Below are 15716 nucleotides of genomic sequence, written 5' to 3'. Positions count from 1 at the left end.
TTACACTTTTTATTGTTTCATCTTCCTCCAGAGATGATAAGCTCTGTGAATGTAATCTTCTTAATATTGTTTTTTTTTGTTTGTTTGTTTTTTCAAGGCAGTGTTTCTCTGTGTAGCTCTGGCCATGCTGGGACTCACTGTGCATACTTGGCTGGCCTTGAACTCAGAGATCCACCTGTCTCGCCTCTGTCTCCCAAATGCCGGAGTTAAAGGTGTGCACCACCACCACCACCACCACCACCACCACCTGGCCATTTACTTTTAAGTTTTCACATTTATTTATTTATTTACTTAGTGTGTGTGTGTGTGTGTGTGTGTGTGTGTGAGAGAGAGAGAGAGAGAGAGAGAGAGAGAGAGAGAGAGAGAGAGAGAGAGAGAGAGAGAGAGAGAGAGAGCGCAAACGCTATAGTGAGCTTGAGGGGTCACAGGACAACCTGTGGGAGTTGGAGTTGGTTCTTTCACTCTGTGGGTCTTGGGAAGGAAACCAGGTCATCAGGATTGGTTGCAGTCATCTTTACCCACTGAGCCATCTCACCAATTACTTTTCTGTTGTCCTGATTAACACCATGACCAAAAGCAATGATTATTTTGGTTCACAGCTCCAGAGGAATAGAATTCATCAGGGAAGGCATGCATGGCAGAGCAGGATCAGGAAGTTGCTTGATAACAGTTCACACCAACACAGAAAGCAGAGAGAGGTGGGAAGGTAAAGATACAAACCCTCAAGGCCTGCTCTCAGTGCACCACCACCGCTGGGCTCATAAACATAAACCATTAAGTGCTTCTTTGTTTTGTGGCTGGGTCATGGGGCACATGCCTTCAAGCACTTGGGAGGCTTCAACAGGTGGGTCTCAGAGGCTGAGGCCAGCCTGGTCTACTGAGTAAGTTCCAGGATAGCCAGGGCTACATAGAGAAACCCTGTCTTAAAAAACAAAACAAAGCACAAAATTTGTGTGTGTGTATTTTTCTTGTAACTCAATTGCTCAATTCTCAAGTATGAACTTTTAGATGACAATGTCATATCATAATGCCTGAGCTTATCTTAGAAAGGCATCAACAAGACAAAAGCAAGACAAGAGATCCACATTTTTGAACTGGCAAAGTAGCTTAGCAGGTACAGGCTATCAGAGCCTGAATTTGATCCCAGGACACATGGTGGAACGATAGAACTGACTACTGGAAGTTATCTCCTAAATCTCTATTCACGAGGCATGGCACATACATGCCTGTATGGGTGGAGACACACACACATACACACACACACACACACACACACACACACACACACACACACACACACACACACACACACAATCGATATGTAGAATCAAGAGAATCCTGAGTTACAGATCTGACTTTCTGAAACTAGAGTGAAAGAAGGCACAGCCAGGGCGGGTGTGTGAGGGGTGCCATGAGGTCAGGGGTCTCAAACCATGCCCTTGCAGGAACCGTTCTCTGCCTTACAGTGTGAAGTTTGAAGAGATTTCCTGTCTGGACAGGCTGCCATTAGGCCCCTGTCTGATCTGTTCAGGCTGCTCCCAGAGCAGATACAGTTCAAAGAGAGGAGGTCACAGAGAAGTATGCTAAGAAGTTTAGCTTTTGGTAAGAACTACTGGAGGAAGAAGATGAAAACTCTGAGTGGGTCCAGATAGCCCTACCATGAGTTATTGGGGGAAGTGGACTTGCCTGGCTAGATTTGCTGTACCACTGTGGAAGGAGGCAGATGAACTGACCACACTTTAGTCATGTTTCTTGACTCTGAGAACAGTAAACGTGATCCAGACAACACAGAGGGGAGGATTATTTTGGCTCACAGTTTCTGGAATTAATGAATTAATTTCTGTCCACAGTCATTGGCTCCTTTGGTTCTGGAACTGTGGTTGGCAGAAGATCATGGTGGCAGGAAAGGAAGTGCTTCTTTACTTCACAGCACAGGGCAAGTGCTCGGGGCCAGCCTAACAGTCAACTTCTTCCAGGTGGGACCTAGCTTTCAAAGTTCTCAGAACCTTCGAATCTATTGCTATTGGCTAGGGATAGAGCATTCAACAAGAAGCCTGTGTGCGTGTGTGGGGGCATTTCATAGACAATTTTTATTTCGTAGTTATTGGTTTTTTGAGACAGGGTTTCTCTGTGTAACAGCCCTGGCTGTCCTGGAACTCACTCTGTAGATCATGCTTTTCTCAAACTCAGAGATCTACCTGCCTGGCATGGGCCACCACCACCCAGCTTCATAGTCAAATTGAAATACCCTACTGTGTTAGTTGCTTTTCTTTTGCTTTGCTAAAGACAGCATGACCTGAAGCAACTTGTAGAAGGGTTTATTTTAGCTCATGGCTCCTGAGAGCAGAGTCCGTCATGGTGGTGGTGGGGGGCATAGTGGCAGCTGGCTGGGAAGGGCAGGGAATGGAAGGATCACATTCTTTCCCCATAAGCACGACACAGGGAGGGCTTTAAATCCTGAAAGCCCAACCTTCAGTGACAAACTTCCTTCAGTAAGGCTCAACTTCCTTAGCCTCCAACCAGGGGCCAAGTGTTCAAATGTCTGAGCTATGGAGGATATTTATCATTTAAATCACTGTACCCACTTTTCATTTCCTATTTTGAGAACTTAATTCTATTTTTTCTTTTCAAGACAGGGTTTCTCTATGTAGCAGCACTGGCTGCCCTAGAACTCACTCTGTGGTCCAGGCTGTCCTCAAACTCACAGAGATCTTCCTGCCTCTCCCCTCTGAGTGCTAGGATTAATGGTATGTTCCATTATACCAGACTAAGATGAAGGTTTCTGATGATTTATTTATTTTCATTTTTTAATGTGTATTGGTGTTTTGCCTACATGTATATCTGTTTGGGTGTGTTAGATCCCCTGGAACTGGAGTTACAGACAGTTGTGAGCTGGATGTGGGTACTCGGTATTGAACCCTGGTCCTCTGGAAAAGTAACCAGTGATTTTAACTGCTGAGCCATCTCTGTAGCACCTGGTTCCATGTTAAATGTTTGAAAATATAATTGAGGAGAAATTATATGAGAATATAATTGCTGGCTCAGCAGGTCAAGTCACTTGTAGTCAAGCCTGATCACCTAAGGTTGACCCCCAGGATAATAGAGAGGCCTGACCCCTACAAGTTGTCCCCAGACTCTACACATGTGTCCTGGCATACATATGCCCACACACATAAGCGTACACATACAGGGCAGTGACCTGGGCTTGGTTCATTTGCAAAGGCCTTTGTCAAGATCAACACAGGAGTCTCATATGCAAAGTGGGCCTGGTGGACCTGTTCCAGCAGCTGGGACACATCAGCAGCTGGTGACATATGAGTCAGAGGTCCTGCCTTGTTCCTACTACTGCCCAGCTGAGAAGAAAGAAGTAAGAGAAGATGAAAGAAAGAAACAAAGAATGATGATGAGATGGGTTTTGGCTTAAAAATTTTTTTTGAGACAGGTTTTCTTTGTCCTGGAGCTCACTCTGTAGACCAGGCTGGCCTTGAACTCACAGAGATCTATCTGCTGCCTCTGCCTCTCTACTGTTGGAATTAAAGGTGTGTGCCACTACTGCCCAGCAGGCTTTGGCTTTTTAACTCAACCTTTAAAAAAAGCTGAATTCAGAGCACATATAAAGAAGAAAGAGGTTCTCTTGAAGACGCTAGGTTACGAAAACTTTCTCTTTGTCCCCCACACATTTCAACTTGCCATGGTATTTACTTGCTATTTAATGTAGTTCTAAGTAAGGGTGAATTAAAATTTTAAATCAGCATGACTTTCTCTGCTCATCTTTATCTCCTGCCATGCCCGTTTGAAACGCAAATATCAAGGCTTTTAGTTGGGGTGTGGAGTCAAAATTATACAATTGAAATTTCTGTGTCTCATCCCCAGAAGGGGCCTCAAGCTTGCCAAAAGAGATGAATGTAAGCCAGGAGCTGGAAGGTTGGAAGAGATGATCCCCTGGGCAGGAGGAGATGCTGAGTTCCACCATGCTGAGGATTCCTTGCCTGAGCCAGCTGCTCCAACCCACGGAAGAGGGTTAACCTTGGGATGATTGACATCCTCTGCTGCACGTTGTCTGGACACAAGATTTGGGTGGGGAAAGGTTTGTCTCCATCATAAAGCCTGACAAATGTGTGTTGGTCCTGCTTGCCAGGGGCAGCCACCAACTCACCAACTAACTGGTTCTGAGAAATGCCTGTGCCCACCCTTTACGCCCTCGACTCCCTTTGTGCTCACGTACTGGCTGTTGCCAAGGGAGAAGGGCAGCAGCTGTCACTGGGCAGGCCAGGGAGAGAGAGAGGCTAGGCAGAATCTGGGGTGTTGGGGAAAGGGGCAGAGGAAGAATGAAATTAATTTTTTGCCCATGTACTTTGAAGGTACAAGGTCTCAGGGCCTCATTTGGTGATGGGTTTGTTAACTAGAATAGTCCGCGGTGTACAAACAATTGCATGGCGAGATACAAAGCATGCCTGTATATGCCCATGTGGTTCCATCCCTTGTCTTTAAAGTTACTAGTATTGGTCACGAGTTCTTCACCCCAGTGCCTTCCTCAGACCGCAAGCACTTCCAACAGATTTCACATCCTCATCTACAATTTTTAAGATTTGCTCTTGTTATTTTCCCCCTGGGGCTTGAACCCAGGAATTCTCACATACAAGGCAAACACTCTACCACTGAGCTACATCCCTACACCCCCAAAGTCTCCCACCAAATGCTGTAATCTGATTAGGTTCCTACATTTCTTTTTTTTGTTTGTTTGTTTTTATTTTTAAATTTAAATTAGAAACAAGGTTGCTTTACATGTCAATCCCAGGTCCCTCTCCCTTTCCCTCCCCTCCTCCCATGCCTTTCCACCAACCCCCCCATTTCCTCAGGGAGGGTGAGGCCCTCCATGGAGGTGTCCATATTCTGTCATTTCATCTAGGGCAGGGCCTAGACCCTCCCCCAAGAGTTCAGGCTGAGAGTGTATCTCTCATTGTTGGATGGGCACCCAAAGTCCATTTGTATGCCAGGGATAAATATTGATCTACTACCCAAGGCCCAATAGATTGCCTAGGCTTCCTCACTGATGCCCACATTCAGGGGGTCTTGATAAGTCCCATGCTGGATTCCCAGCCATCAGTCTGGGATTCAAGTGCTAACCCTTGTCAGGTCAGCTGTTTCTGGGGGTTAAGCCCTCAATTTGATTATTTCCTGGCATCTACTCCTCCTGGGTGAGTTTGCTTCTTTTTGTTCTAGAGCATTCAGTTGTGCTATTAATTCTCTAGTGCGACTGTTCTCCAGTTTCTTCATGTGGACACTTAGTGCTATGAACTTCCCTCGTAGCACTGCTTTCAAAGTGTCCCATAGGTTTGGGTATGTTGTGTTTTCATTCTCATTGAATTCTAGGAAGTCTTTAATTTCTTTTTTTATTTCTTTTTTGACCCAAGAATAGTGCAACTGTGCATTATTTAATTTCCATGAGTCTGTAGGGTTTCTGCAATCTGTGTTGTTGTTGAATTTTAATTTTAACGCATGGTGGTCTGATAAGATGCATGGAGTTATTCCAATTTTTTTGTACCTGTTGAGTTTTCATATATTGCCAAGTATGTGGTCGATTTTTGAGAAGGTTCCATGTTGTGCTGAGAAGAAGGTATATTATTTTTTTATTTGGATGGAATGTTCTATAGATGTCTGTTAATCCCAATTGGGTCATAACTTCTATTAGTCCCTTTGCTTCTTTGTTAAGTTTCTGTCTGGTATTCCTGTCTAGTGGTGAGAGTGGAATGTTGAAGTCTCCCACTATAAGTGTGTGGGGCTTTATATGTGATTTGAGTTTTAGTAATGTTTCTTTTACGAACGTGGATGCCTTTATATTTGAAACTTCATCTTGGTGAATTTCTCCTGTGATGAATATGTAATGACCTCCTTCATCTCTTTTGATTGATTTTATTTTAAAGTCTAATTTGTTAGATATTAGGATTGCTACTCCTGCTTGTTTCTTGGGTCCATTTAATTGGAAAATCTTTTCCCAACCTTTAACTCTGAGGTAATGTCTGTGTTTGAGGCTGAGGTGTGTTTCTTGTATGCAGCAGAAGGATGGGTTCTGTCTTCAAATTCTTTCTGTTAACCTGTGTCTTCTTATGGGCAAGTTAAGACCATTCATATTGAGGGATATTAATGACCATTGATTTCTCATTCTTCTTTGATTTGGAATGGTTGTTGTTGTTGGAATTGTATGGAATTCCACCCCTTTCTTCTTTTGGCTGTTGGTAAGGTGGGATTATCTAATGCCTATGTTTTTCTGGCTGTAGTTTGCTTCCATGTGTTGGAGTTTTCCTTCCAGTACTTTCTGTAGGGCTGGGCTAGTGGATATGCATTGCTTGAATCTAGTTTTGTCATGGAACGTCTTGTTTTCTCCATCTATAGTGATTGAAAGTTTTGCTGGGTACAGTAGTCTGGGCTGGCATCCATGGTCTCTTAGTGTTGGTAGAATATCTCTCCAGGACCTTCTGGGTTTCAGAGTTTCTATTAGAAGTCAGGTGTAATTCTGATAGGTTTGCCTTTATATGTTGCTTGACCTTTTTCCTTAGCTGCTCTTAATATTCTTTCTTTATTCTGTATATTTGGGGTCTTAATTATTATGTGGTGAGGGGACTTTTTTGTGGTCCACTCTATTTGGTGTTCTGCAGGCTTCTTGTACCTTCATTGGCATGTCTTTCTTTAGGTTGGGGAAGTTTTCTTCTATGATTTTGTTGAATATATTTTCTGCCCCTTTGAGGTTGTTTTCTTCACCTTCTTCTATACCTATTATTCTTAGGTTTGGTCTTTTCATGGTGTCCCACATTTCCTGGATGTTTTGTGTTAGGGATTTGTTGAACTTTAGATTTTCTTTAGTCAATGAATCAATTTCTCCTAGTGTATCTTCTACACCTGAGATTCTCTCTTTCATCTCTTGTATTCTGTTGGTTATGCTTGCATCTGCAGTACCTGACCATTTGCCCAGCTTTTTTGTTTCCAGCCTTCCTTCAGATTGTGTTTTTTTGTCTCTATTTCTGTTTTCAACTCTTGCACTGTTTGAATTGTTTCTTACAATTTTTGCTTTGTCTTTTCTTCAATTTCTTGCATTTTCTGGTTTGTTTTTTCTTCCATTTCTTGCATTTTTGATTTGCTTTTTCTTCCATTTCTTTGAGGGAGTTTCCTATATCCTATTTTAGGGTGTTTATCATTTTCATGAAGTTGTTTTTAAGGTCATTCTCTTCTGCTTCATTTGTATTGGAATGTTGGAGTCTTACTGGTGTGGAGTCTCTAGAATCTGGCGGCATCATATTTGTTTTTCTGTTGCTGAGTGTGTTTTTGTATTGTCTCTTTCCCATCCATTCTTCTAGTGGGTGCAGAAAAGCCCCTTACTGGTCTGGTGGTTAGGGGACCAGAGTTCCCTTTTGGTGGGTACAAGCAAGTCCAATACTCTGGTAGTTCTCCTCTTCCTGGTCCTAGTCCTGGTCCCATGGGTGGAGAAGAAGACCGGGAATCTGGGGTGTGGGTACATAGGCTCCTACTGGCGGTCTGCAGGCACTAGTCCTGGTCCCCTGGTCCTGTTGGTGGAAGAGAAGACTAGGAATCTGGGATGCATGGCTTCCACCAGAGGGGAGGCTCTCTGGCAGTCCCCAGGCACTGGAAGGCAGGACCAGATACAGGACCTGGTTTACTGGTCCCATTGGTGGAAAAGAAAACCAGGAATTTGGGGTGAGTGGCTCCTGCCAGGAGGGGAGGCTATCGGTTCCTATATTTCTAATATCAGCATCATGTGACTTTATGCATTGAAATTCATATTCAAACTATAATGAAACATTTCCCCACTCTGGTAAGTAGGACTTCAAGACCTATAGAAACTATACTTTCTTTCAAAGTCAGAAAGCAAATTTCCCCAAGTGCATTTTGGGAGTGGTCACAAAATGCATCACAGTTCCATGTCAACAATCCAATATGGTTTGGATCTCAAATGCACCTCAACAGCTCTTGTATAGAAGACTTGGGTGTTCAGTGTAGTAATGGATCCCTAGAGGACATTTGGTGTACCCTTGACTTCCTAGATTCTTGCAATTCCACTTGTGTCCATTCTTCATCCCCGCTGTCCCCCCTGTTCAACCTCCGTCTGCAAGAGAGGACTGTCTCTAAATTCTGCTAAGCAGCTTGACTAACTCTAAGACATTGTTTAGTTATTTGCTAGGGAATCTTTTGGTGTCTTCAGCAAATCTGTGGTCTGTAGCAAAAGGCACCCAATTCTATAGCTTTATGGGGTCATGTTTTTCCTTCAGGCGTCTCAATGTCAGAGACAATGCAAATAGTTGGTTCGGGTCCCACTCTCCCCATCCTGGCCAGCACAGGAAGTCTTAGCAGGAATTCAGCAGCAGCTCTCCAGCCACTGTCAATGCCCATCTGGCCATTGTTCTGTCGGAGAGTGACCTAACCATGGAGAGTGCTTTCTAGGGACATGTCTGTTGATATAAACCAGTTTTCGGACAAAACTCAAGCTCTGGGAGTCACAAAGCTTGGGCACTAGGCTTGGCCAGTCATCTCTATATGCCAACTAAAGAGACGAGTAACTGTGAGGAAGTTTAGACGGTGGAAGAATTGGGGTGAGGGTAGAACTGATCAAGAAACTCGGTCAGGGTGGGTTCTGGTTGGTCATTGCCCCAGGTCCGGTTCACTAAGGTGGCCTGAAGAAGCCCTTGTTGCTTGAGGTAGACAATTTGATTCCTATAAGATAATCCGCCCTGTTCCAGGATGCAGTGTGGCCATTGTAGACAATTGCTCTCATCTCAGGGTGTCATCTGCCTTGACTTGCTCTGCTGTTTTCTCAACCAAAGGTGACTGCACGTTTAGGACAACGACTTAAGGCTATGAGGTGCCTGTAGGGATCTGAACCAGGGCATTGTAAAATTTGACAGCAAGATGCGCCAGTTCCTCTTATCACTATGCCTTTAATCTTAAGAATGGACGTGATAGGTGTGAAAGGAGATAGGTGTGAAAGGCAGACGCCAGGTGTAGTGAGCAATGCCTTTAATCTGAAGCGGAGGCAGCTGCCTGGCCTATATATCAAGTTCCAGTCCAGTCAGGACTACATAGTGAGACCTTATCTCAAACAGACAGACAGACAGACGCCCATAGAAATGTCAGGGTTTTTACCTTGCTACCTTGTAGACTTGAGAGAGAGAGGGAGGGAGGGAGAGAGAGAGAGAGAGAGAGAGAGAGAGAGAGAGAGAGAGAGAGAGAGAGAGAGAGAGAGAGAGAGAATGCATCCTCCACAGTGCACGTGTGGCAGTCAGAGGTGACAGGACGACTGTGGGAATCAGTTCTCTCTTTCTTCCAGGTGGAGCTTTACTTATCTCATGTTGGGCAAGCATGTTTACCTGCTAAGCCATCTCACAAGCCCTCAATGGGGTCGAGCAAAAGCAGTTTCTAAGTGGCTGTCCTAGGACCACCTCTACAGTTAGTTTCCTGGAAGCACAGAGGCTGAATGGAATTGATACTCCATTTTTTTTTGACCAAAAGAAAGTAAAGCAAGATAAAGTTGGAAAACAGCCAAGTAAGAATGTGTCTCAACACTTAAGAAAGTGCTCAACATCCTTAGCCATCAGGGAAATGCAAATGAAAACAACTCTGAGATACCATCTTACTCCTGTCAGAATGGCTAAAATAAAAAACCACCGTAGACAATTTATGCTGTAGAGGATGTGGAGAGAGGGGAACAGTCCTTCACTGCTGGTGGGAGTGCCAACTCATACAGCCACTTTGGAAAGCAGTATGGAGATTCCTCAGGAAAATGGGAATTAATCTACCACTAGACCCAGCAATTCCACTCTTAGGCATTTATCCAAATGAGGCAGGTTCATACAACAAGGGCATCTGCTCCACTATGTTCATAGCAGCATTGTTTGTAATAGCCAGAACCTGGAAGCAACCTAGATGCCCCTCAACTGAAGAGTGGATAGAGAAAATATGATACATTTGCACAATGGAGTATTACTCAGCAGAAAAAAACAATGGAGTCTTGAAATTCGCAGGTAAATGGATAGCACTGGAAGAAACCATCCTGAGTGAGGTAACCCAGTCACAAAAAGACAAACATGGTATGTACTCACTCATATATGGATTTTAGACATGGATCAGGATAGTGCCAGTCTGCACTTCCACTGATAGAGAGTCTGGGAAACAGGAAAGAACCTAAAAGATATGCATATATGCATAGTACCCAAGAGAAGAGGATGGAGACAAGATCCCCTGAATGGATGGGGAACACGGCGAGGGGTGGGGGGGAGTGGGACCTGGGAAGAAGAGAGGGGTGAAGAGGAAGAGAGTTGGTCATGGGGGAACAGGAAGTTGAGGGGGTGGGGGTAGAATAGGGGGAAGAGGGAATCATAGGATCGAATACAGATCAGGCACCAGAGCGACCTCGAGTGATCTAAAGGGATAACACCAATTGGCAAGCTAAGCAATAGTGGAGAGACCACCTCGAATGCCCATTCCTGATAATGAACTTGATGTCTATAATCATCCGGGAGCCTTCATCCTGTGACTGTTGGAAGCAGAGGCAAACACACAACTAATCACTGAACTGAACCGAAGGAACCCAGTGACAGAGAGGAGCAATGAGCAAATTGGCAAAGAATGGGCTGGCAAAACCAGCAGAGACAGCTGATCTGAACAGGGGAGAGCTCTTGGACCCCAGACCAACAGCGGGGAGGCCAGCATGGGACTGATCCGGAACCCCCGAATGTGAGTGTCAGCGAGAAGGCCTGGGCAACCTATGGGGCCCTGAGCTGTGGATCAGTGTCTATCCCTGGAATACAAACAGTCATCGTGTGCCTAGAGCACAAAGAGGGATGCTCTCTCAGCCTGTACTCTTAGGGGAGTGCCTCACCCTACCCAGAGTGAAATGACAGACTCTAGATATCCCCTATGTGGAAGGAATTGGCAATAGGGTGGGAGGGTGGGAGGGAAGGGGAGTGTGGGAGGAGGGGAGGGAGAGGGAACTGGGATTGACATGTAAAACAAGCTATTTAAAATTAAAATAAAAAAATTAAAAAAAGAATGTGTCTCAATGTCTGGTCTGAGCTGGAACCCACTGAGACTCACAAAGGTAACCACCAAGAAGGGCCTTAGGGAAGAGCCTGCCTTCTACACAACCCTGCGTCTGTTGGGCACAGACCTGTCCCAGTGCAGGGCACACAGCCTGGCCTGTTCCTTCATCCTTCTGAGAAACTGTCTTAGGATAAAAGGCAGCCTACCGCCTCAAGGGACTGTCTCAGAGACAAGGCTGGCCTTTGGCCCAGTTTCTTGGGAAACAATATTTCAGGCTGAAAGATGTTTTAATTTACTGTAAATGCCTGAAGAGATTTTAATTCACTTAATCCACTGGGACTGCATTTGGCATGGGGACAATGATCCTGTGGCATGGACGCCAAGAGGTCTGTGATTGTCTGGATTTCATGTGTCAGCGGTTATTGGCACAGTCAGAGAGTCAGCTGAAAGCTGGAGAACTTGGGGTGTAAGCACGAAGCTTATGGTTTTTACTCAGATGCTCTGGGTAAGTGATGGGGCGAAGAAGAAGAGTGCAGGGCAGCTCAGAGCATACTCCATTGGCATCAGACAAATGTGGATGAGAATCCTTGAAATGACTCTTCATGAGAGCGTGACCCTGGGCAAATGACACTTGAGTCTCAGTCTCCTCTCCTGTTAAACAGAAAAGATGTGTATTTTCATCATAGGTTGATATGAGGATTAAGTGAGTTAATCCACGGAAAAATCTTGTTATTCTTTTGCATCTGTTGACTACCAAGAAGACAAACTATTGGAAATCAGTAGGATCTATAGGAGAGGGAGAGTAGGTCTGAGAGAACAGAATGGCTTTCTGATCCTACCACTCCCTAGGTATGTCACTGTGGACAACTTCCTTGTCTCTGGGCCCAGCTGTCCTCATGTACCATGAAGGAGTCATATACCCTTCATTGCAGAATTCTGGTTAGCTCAGATCGTGATCCACAGTTAGCATCCAGAGAGTGCCAGTTCTCTCTTCTCCTTTCGCAACACAATAGCCAGCCATGCCTTCATCTCTTACATGTGGCTTAAGACCCAAGCTGGCAACCCGCCTCATCAAGTTTCCCAAGGCTAGGAGGAACAGTAGTTACACCCTGGCTTTTGAAGCCAGAGTGCCCTTGCCTTCCAAAAAGCTATGTATTCACTGGTGTAGGGAAGAGATAGGCCAAACAGCAAAGACAGCAAACTCAGGGCTGCGATTTCTGTAGCAGGAGAGATGACAAGTCTTCACAATCACCTCTTTTTCATTTTCTTTGTCACTAGAGAGCAAGTTTTGTGCTTGTTAGACCCTCCTCTGCCACTGAGCCACACCCCTGCCCTAAATGGTATGTATGTATGTATATATGTATGTATGTATGGTATGTGCATAAGTGTATGTATGCATGTGCACCATGCGCATGCAATATCTGTGGAGTCCAGAAGAGGGTGTTAGATCCCCCTGGATCTGAAGTTACAGACAGTTTTGAGTTGCCATGTGGATTCTGGGAGCCAATCACAGATCTACTGTAACAGCAGTAATTGTTGTTTAACCACGGAGCCATCTCTTCAGCCCTGACAGGTTGATGGAAAAGGGGAAGAGGGTCCAACTCAGAGGCATTCCATCCTAACTGTTTTCTAAGGCTAGGTCCCTGACAAACTGTCTTCTGGTAATCTTGCTGTTACCACTATGAGGAGGTGCAATTATCCCCATTTCTACAGACAGCAAAAGTGAGCCACAGAGGGAGAAGCTCGGAATAGGAGTCTAACAGAGTGCAAGCCCCACAGTCACAAGCATCATCCACTGTGTTTTATGAGCATCTCAAAAGAAACTCTAGGGACACGCCCCATGAGAAGGCTTCTCAGAGAAGCAGTGACTCTGATGTCACTTTTTAAAAAAGGTGTTTTCGCAACAATCATAATTGTTTTACAGATGTTATTTGCATGCATTTTTATGCACAATGGGCTTCATTAAAGCATCTCTATCCATGTGTATACTTCAATCATACTCGCCCCCTCCCATTACCTCCTTCTGTCTTGCTCTCACTCCTGCTACTCCCCTATCTCTTCACACCCCAACCCACTGCTCCTTTCATGTCCTTTTCTTATGTGTGACCCAGTGATTTCATCAGTTTTTACAGGGCGGTGGGCACCGTACCATGGTGGGCCCAGCCTTGTTCAAGTCTTGTGCAGTCAATCTCATACATTTGAGATTTCAAGGCTGTGAGTTCAAGGTTGCATGCCTGGAAACCAGCGTGCAACACTGATATTACTCCTCCTTTTGGCTCTTATATTCTTTCCACTTTTTCTTCTCAGAGCCTTAGGGGGTGGAGTAAGATACAGACATCCATTTTATAGCTGAGTACTTGACAGTCATTTATTCTAAGTGCTTTGACCATTTATGGGTCTTCTGCTGTCACTGCTGACCTCTGCAAAACGAAGCTTCTCACACCAAAGCTGATAGCAGCGGCCACCTATGGGCATTGATATAGTTAAGTAGAAATGGATTAGATGGGTACATCATGTCCATTTAGCAAAACAGCAGCAGCAGCAGTTTCCATGCTATGGCTTCACCAGCCACAGACTTTTAGCCAGGTTTTCATACCAAGTGTGAATTCCCTCCTGTGAAGGGCGCTTCAAATCCATGCAAGAAATGCTTGCTTACCTCAGTTACAATTGCAGCTGCTGTGCCACTACACTCATTGTGTCTGGCTGGTTGGCCTTGTTGCATGCAGCGCCTATAGCTGAATAACACGGTTGATGTCAATGATCTCCCGGCAGCCTGCAGAGCATCTTCCAGCACCGTGAGGGCTATCTGGCAGGGAAAGAACTTCCAGTCCAGTTTTAGCATGATTTCTCTAGGTCTTGTGGCCAAGGCATATGGTGTCTTCAGCTGGAAGGTCTTACAATCTGGTTTTTAGGGGCAATCAAAGCAGTGTCAATTGCCTATATTGTTTTAAGGGGAACCAGGGGCTTCCCTGACTAACAGTTTGTAGGAGATAGCCTACTCCAGGCACTGGGATTTTTCATTTAATGAATTAAATGGCTTTTAGAGGCAGCTTTATCAGCCCATAAAGATTATCCCATGTTCTCTTCCTACCTCCCTCCTCTCATTAACTTATCAATGTCAGATTTCCTTTTGGCTTTATCATATATGTGCAGACCCAACCCCTATCCATCTGCCCCATTTTCCATCTCTAGTATCTTCACTTCCACTTTCGTTTTACAAGAATCCTTTTTCCTCTCCTGGCCCCTTTTCAGGTTCACTCATGCTAAAGTGATCTGTCTTGATGATGATGCAGTGGGGTTGTGTGAGAGTTTTTAAATCGGAAAGCTTGTGTTTCTCACTTCTGGGAAGTCTAATTCACAATATATCACTGCTAACTGTTCTCCGTTAATGGTGTTGTCAGATCACTACACTCTCTGTTCTCTGTGTTGAAAACAAAGTTGGCAACACAGGGAACAAATTGATAAAGGCAAGTTGCTCATGCAAAGGACTCAGAAAATAAGAATTCCAGAATAACTCACAGTTCAGATTGCTTCAAAAGTAGCTTTCAGCTCTATCACTTACTTAAAGAAACTGAAAATCGCCAGGTTTTCAGGTATGGTGGTTGCATACCCTCAATCCCAGCACTCAGGAGGCAGAGGCAAGTGGATCTCTTCCAGTGTGGTCTACAGAGTGAGTTCCGGGACAGCCAGGTCTGTGTAGAGTGACCCTGTCAAAAAAGTAAAAAATAAAACAGAAGAAAGAAAGGAAGCTGAAAATCTTAAACAGATTCATTAGAAATGGCTTGAAGACCCAGTGAAAGTCCTGAAAAAGACCTGAAGTTAAAACAGTAGTAAAAATAAAGTGGAGAAACTTTCTGTATTCATCCAAACTGATATCACCCAAACTACATGAAACTGGCATCATGCCCCTCCAGAAGGACATTTGGGGAAAATAAATTCTTTTTTTTATAGCTTTTATTTTTTATTTAGGTTAGAAACAATCTTGTTTCACATGTCAATCCCAGCTCCCTCTCCCTCCCCTCCTCCCCTGCCCTCCCTACCAGGTCCTCCAGCCCCCCCACCCAATCTCCACTCCAATCCCCAAGGAAGGGGAGGCCCTCCATGGTGGATCTCCAGTCACTGTCATTTCATCGAGGGCAGGGCCTAGGCCCTCCCCCAAGAGTCCCAGCTGAGAGAGCCTCCCATATGTGGCATGGGCACTCAAAGTCTATTTGTACACCAGGGAAAATACTACCCAAGGCCCCATAGATTACCTAGGCCTCCTCACTGACACCCACATTTAGGGGGTCTGGGTCAGTCCCATGTTTTCCACACAGTCATCAATCTGGAGTTCAAGAGCTCCCCCTTGTTCAGGTCAACTCTTTCTGTGGGTTAAACCAGCCCAGTCTTAACTCCTTTGCCCATCAGTTCTCTCTTTCTGACACTGGATTCCAGGAGTTCAGTTCAGTGTTTGTCTATGGGTATCTGCCTCTGCTTTCATCAGTCGCTGGATGAAGGTTCTGTTTCCTAGACTTTCTGGCAGTGGGATTGTATTCTGGCACTCCCCCGATTCATGTCTAAAATTCATAAATGAGTGAGTACATACGATGTTTCTTTTTTTGTGACTGGCTTACCTCACTCAGTATGGTTTCTTCTAGTGCCTTCCATTTGCCTGTAAAATTCAAGAT

At 44.8% G+C, this 15716-nt stretch overlaps 1 long non-coding RNA gene across 3 annotated transcripts; it reads right to left on the bottom strand.

Moving 5' to 3' along the window:
- Nucleotides 1-7427: 7427 nt before the first annotated feature.
- On the bottom strand, nt 7428-15713 carry LOC121141287. 3 transcript variants are annotated; one of them, XR_005878158.1, is made up of 4 exons: nt 15663-15713; nt 14612-14756; nt 13706-13950; nt 7428-7559 (listed from the first exon to the last, which is right to left on the bottom strand). It is a non-coding gene; the product is annotated as an uncharacterized LOC121141287 (long non-coding RNA). The 3 variants fall into 3 exon arrangements; XR_005878160.1 differs by lacking the exon at nt 7428-7559 and adding an exon at nt 11007-11700; XR_005878159.1 differs by lacking the exon at nt 7428-7559 and adding an exon at nt 12483-13514.
- Between the last annotated feature and the right edge of the window lie 3 nt (nt 15714-15716).

Source organism: Mesocricetus auratus, unplaced genomic scaffold (assembly GCF_017639785.1).
Source record: "Mesocricetus auratus isolate SY011 unplaced genomic scaffold, BCM_Maur_2.0 Super-Scaffold_100007, whole genome shotgun sequence".
Lineage (NCBI taxonomy): Eukaryota > Metazoa > Chordata > Mammalia > Rodentia > Cricetidae > Mesocricetus > Mesocricetus auratus.
Note: the sequence above shows the minus strand (reverse complement) of the source record. Positions and strands in the feature narration are given on the sequence as shown.